The sequence below is a fragment of the Haemaphysalis longicornis genome, unplaced genomic scaffold, assembly GCF_048455015.1.
Source record: "Haemaphysalis longicornis isolate Haplotype H1 unplaced genomic scaffold, Haemaphysalis longicornis Haplotype H1 scaffold_1, whole genome shotgun sequence".
Taxonomy (NCBI): domain Eukaryota; kingdom Metazoa; phylum Arthropoda; class Arachnida; order Ixodida; family Ixodidae; genus Haemaphysalis; species Haemaphysalis longicornis.
Genome location: NW_027526203.1, coordinates 276,951,124 through 276,956,403, shown reverse-complemented (window position 1 = coordinate 276,956,403; position 5,280 = coordinate 276,951,124). Strand labels below are relative to the sequence as shown.

Genomic DNA, 5,280 nt, shown 5'->3' with positions numbered 1-5,280 from the left:
TTAGCCTAGCTTAGCAAGAACATCGCAAAACCTAACAAAACTTATCAAAGCCTAGCAAAACCTAACAACACCGGAAGAAGCTAGGTCGGCCCCCAGCTCCGCTGTTTATTTTGCAACTGAACACCAATTCACACAACACCCTACAGAAAACCGAGGCTGTTGCAGTCGGTAAACACCCTTTTTTTCCACAAAAAAGGGTTGTAAAGCTACAAACTAGGGTGCTGTAACCTAAGAAAAAGGGCGTAATGACCCCAACACCCTTAATACACTTATGCTAGACCTTTTTTAGGCGATAAGGATCCCCAGGTGGGCAAAATTAATCCGGAGCCCTCCACTATGGCGCGCATCGTCGCCTGTGGCATCTGCGCGTTAAACCTCATAATCAATCAATCAATTTTTTAGGCCATAAGGGTGCAAAAAGTTGTGTGTACGGAGGTGGGTTGGACGTCTGAACATGTGACGACGACGTTTTCAGCACAGTGTGGGGTGCATGCTGTTATCAGCGGAACATTTCTCCACAAATGTGTATGTATATCACAAGGCCTCACCTCCACCTCCACCTCAATTATTTTCCGCTCGGTATAACCCCCGTAGTGGCTGAGGTCAAAAAGCACAGAACACTTGGGCGTCGTTCACCACTTTGTGTCAAACGAAAACCGATTGTCGCACAGATGGGCGGGGGTCGCTAAAAAAATGGTCTGACTGTCCCCTCTAATGAAGGATGAATGAAAAGCGGTAAAAACCGGGCCATTTCCACTAATGGAAAACCTGCGGAGGGACGAAGCATGCACTGTATAAGTGTGTTCTTGGCGCCTTGGCGTTTTGGCCCACAGAGATGAAACCGTTGGGAATAGAGGTATACAGCTTTGCTGTAAAAGTCTCGTGTCTTTGAAGCACGAAGCGTTCTAGCGCGAGGCGTTGGAAAACGAGTGTCCTGGTGTGTTCTTTTAGTATGCGTTACGTTCTAGCGCGAGGCCTTGGCAAACGAGTGCCCCCGTGTTTTAATACCGTGGCTACATGAGAGGACGACGACGACAGGAGACGTCGACAGCCCCGAACCCCTAAGGGGCTTCGCCCCTAAAAGCTTAGAATCCTGTAGGTGTATCGCTGGTGGGCGAATTTCTCTTGCATCTAGCTCATGCCGCTAGGACACGGGACCTTGAGTTTGTTCTGTTTGATAACGTCATCCCTTTTCGGGCTCTGTGCAGTTCTTCCAAAAAGGGATAAATCGTTTTTTTTTTTTTTTTTTTTTTTTTTCTGCGCTGAGCCGTCCCTGCCTCCTTGGCATATCTTTTCTCGCCTGAGGATGAGCGGCACCCGACGACCGTCCGTTGCAGGCAGATCATCCAGGGCGTGCTTCGGAACCTGAACGTGGACTTGAGTGACAAGGAGATCCTGGCGCGGCAGCCCTGAACCACGAGGACAGCATCGATCAGCGCGTGTGCCCCACCAAGCGCAAGACAATCTACCCAAAAAGCGCGCGCAGCGCGGATCAGGAGTGGTTGTACGTGGTCAACGACGTCGAGTACGCGCAGGCCGTCACCACGGAAATTTGCGCGTAAGTGCTGTGCCGCCACAACGCAGGCAACGTAAGAGCGAAGGGTTGTAGCTGCTACGTCACGCTCCACATGCTTTGCACTGCTGGCACGATGCGTTTGTTTTCCGTAAGGGACACTTATGCGCCTTCTCGTGACCTTCCATTTCATTTGCAATCTCTCCCTGTACCCTTCGTGGTACCTTTGCACCTCTCTCCCAATCTAACTTCAATGTTCGTTCTACTATGCCCTCGAGCGATAAATTCTCAGGGCCTTTATATGACGCTTCGTAAAACTAGCACTAACAGTTGGTAAGCGTACCGCCTCAAAAAGCACAGTGCCTTTTAAAACTAATGCTGAAAAATCGAGGTCAGTCCGTCTGTCCGTATTCCCGCACGCCCGCCTGCAACGGATTTCCGGCTGTATAGCCAAAAATATTTCTGGCCCCTGTACCCTCACAAAAGAAAGCGAGAACAGGCCACATAACTGTTAACGCACGTATGAAACTAATCCGTAGCTAACCATCACGCGAACTCTCGTAGCAGCTGTCACTGAGGTATACACTCGGTGGAATTTGCTTTTTTCTTTCTATTTCGCACGTCTTTTGCATGTCGTAAGAAAATGTGAGCGAGAACATTGGTGGGAATTTCTGCCGTTATATCCCTAAGGCCTTACAGTAGCAGAAACAACGGAACGCTCCTGTGGGATTCCAGTAACTTGAAGCACTGCATTAGAGCACGTGCTTAGAAAAATGCGTACGTGACCCCCCACCCCGCTTTAAAATAGCGAGAAAAAACTCAAGTACAAGTGTTTGGTGTTTAACATGTCCATAAGTTGGATGGCGGTAATTATAGCAGAGCTCGCACCATCCTATCATGTTTTATGAAGCAGTGTTTATTACGCCATGTTCCCAATCAAAGCTGTTCAATTCCGTAAAAACCCAAAAAAAGAACGTAAAGGTTTCCAAGCGCTCGAACAGCCTCGTCTAAACAATTCGTCTTTGCAGATTCACAGCTGGCTCCGTTTGAAACAGGAAGCCAGAGCATAAACTTCGCATTATTATGTTTATTTCTTGCCAGTTTTTTTTTAATCAATAAAAGCCGTGTTCAAACAAGTGCACCACTGATTTGCGATCGTATTACCTTTACTGTTTCAAACAACTCCAAATCGTGAATTCGATCCTTTTTCTTCGGATATTCAATAATGAACATGAAAGGCGCATCCGCTAGTCTAACGAAAGGAAGACATTGCTTCGTGAAGGTGTTAGCCGTTCTTTGTAATGGAGGCAAAGACAGAGGTGCCCGCGTTCGCAGAGTTACATTCGCGGTAAAGGACCGGCCACTTACCTCAATTAGACCGGAGCTGTGCGCTGCCGGCGTGCCCCATAGCCTAGTTTTAGCTTCGGCCCGTTAAACTTCAGCTCCAGTTTCGGTTGTTTCTTGGTGGGCCGAGCACTGTACGCTTACGGCTCCCCCACCCCACCTCCCCTCCCCTCCCCTCCCCTCTGCCACCTCCTGCCACTTCGCATGTTGACAGGACAGCTTTGGACAGCTCGGCAAAGCTCCCCTTTGACCTGGTCGGTGCTCTTTGCAGGGACGAGGAGGCGCCGTGCGACTTCGTGTCCACCGGTCTTCCGCCGGGCTACTCGTCAGCGTGCCGCCAAAAGTTCGCCTACCGCAAGCTGCTCGCCATGCACCCGACCGAGAAAAAGGCGTATGCCGAGAACTTCCCCTTCCCGTCCTGCTGTGTCTGTTACGTCAAATCTCCGCCGTTGGCTGGGCGCAGCCTCAACACGAACCGCCGCGCAACTGAGAATGCGGGAGTATGCATACGAGCGGCTCTTAGTGGCCCACGGGGCCAGCATCTCTGTACAGTCGGGGGGCGCGGCGAGGCGGCGAGCCGTGGGTGTGATTCTACGCGGTCTCTCGCGCTGGCGTCACGATACTGTGGCGTCGGGGGGTGCACTGACAGGATACTTCGCTCGTTGGCTGAAATGAGTGAAGCCCCTGCGCTGACGGCGCACACCGTTCCTCTCCATGTTAGTCAGCCCGGCTTGTGGAACCGCGGTTTATCCGCGCGAAACCACGCCAACACTTCGCGATATGTAGCTGGGTTAAAAAGACAACTTCCTACTCTAATACTAGCACATGGCGCTTTCTTTTGTGGCACCCCGCATAGTCCGCAAATTCAAGCCGCGTGCGTCAAGCGTGGCTCCTCTTGTGGCGTTGTTTCAATTTTCATCCGTGTCGTCGGCCACTGCACCGACCTACATAATTGTAACCTGGGCACTGAAGAGTTGCAAAGCGGAGAACAAACCTGCGAAGAGCAGGGAGAAGCGGGCACCCAATGCAGACCCTTCTTGCTAACTTCTAGTCCCGGCGCCCACCTGTGTGCGAGGATTAGCGTGTATAGAGCTCTTTTATCTACGGCTCCCTCATTTAAATGTTGTCCTTAACGGAGGTCTTAAAGCACGCAACCTTGCGAATGTTATCACTGGGGTGATCGCCTGGGCGGCAGGTCCTCTGCAGACGTCAGTCGACATTGTAGGACGAATGCAAGACGCTTCATCGCCTCACAATCATTCGAAGGCTAGAGTAACCCTGTTATATGTGGCCTCGTTTGCAGTGCGAGTACGTGCAAGCGTGATTGCGTGTGTGTACGTGTGTGCGTGTGTTTTGTATGCATCAATGTGCGTGCGTGACTGTGTAGTATAAAAAGTGAGAACGCAAGGTGTAATTTTACACCCGAAACTACTCGCTTGTAGCACCTACACCGCTTCGGGAGTCGCGTCTACGTGTCCGGTTCAGTCTCTGTTAATTAAAATGCATTTTTCTGCATACAGTTGCAACAATCATTGTCCCCGCCAATAAACTTCTCATTTCATTTGGTTCAAGCTCATTTATATATCTCTGACATCAACCTGCAATCTTTACCCTTAGATGCCTTCTTTGGGTTATGTCACAAAGGTTGACGCATGTCGAGCTAACGACGCTCTAGAAAGCAGCACGCCAGACTGAGTTGTAGTGCACGACTAGCACTTCACGAGCGACTAACATTTTTTTTTGTCGTGTTGTTTCTCGTCTGCGATTGTGCTGCGTTTCCTGTTGGATGTCCGACGATTCGTATTGTTGTTACCTTCGTTGCAGCGGAATTCTAATCACTCAGATGCCAGCTAGGACGTGTCTAGCGGACGCGTGCCTTATTGCAGGGGCAATTCCAAATCCGAACCTGAACATCACATTTCTCAAGTTTTCGACAGAACGCCTAGATCAGGCGACAAAACAGGCAAACTTCGTTGTGCCACCGCACTCAAGTGTGAAATGTTCGAAATTGAGTAATATAATCGTCACCTTCAAGAATACATGGAGCTTAAGCGTCGAGTTACTGAAAGGCATTTGAACTATAAAGTTCGCTAGAATAGCAAAAAAACGAATGCAGCATTTTAAGAGGCAACTGTATACGCGGCAAGTTACAGCTGCTATTTAAAACAAAATTTACGAAGCATCGTTTTAGGTCGGACGCTTGTGAAGGTGGACAGAAGTGTAAACTTGTTACGGCTCCGGTTGCAGTGCAGCACGAACAGTTTGCTCAGAAGCTACTGCTGCAAGATGAGCATAACATTGTGCATGTCAACCTGAGGCAAAAAAAAAGTGAAAAAAAGGCAAGCCGGGACATTGCGGAGCAAGGGAGTGTTTCTCAGTGAATAACTACTGGACTGTTTGATATTTCTCTTTTTGGGCTCACT

At 49.5% G+C, this 5,280-nt stretch overlaps 1 pseudogene across 1 annotated transcript in view; it reads left to right on the top strand.

The window, feature by feature from the left end:
• LOC144146562 (uncharacterized) overlaps positions 1 to 4,423 on the top strand; it is a 93,216-nt pseudogene extending 88,793 nt beyond the window's left edge. Inside the window, exons 3-4 of the transcript XR_013317685.1 lie at positions 1,338 to 1,558; positions 3,129 to 4,423. The product of XR_013317685.1 is annotated as an uncharacterized LOC144146562 (transcript). The remainder of the gene's footprint in view (positions 1 to 1,337; positions 1,559 to 3,128) is intronic.
• The last annotated feature ends 857 nt before the right edge of the window (positions 4,424 to 5,280 follow it).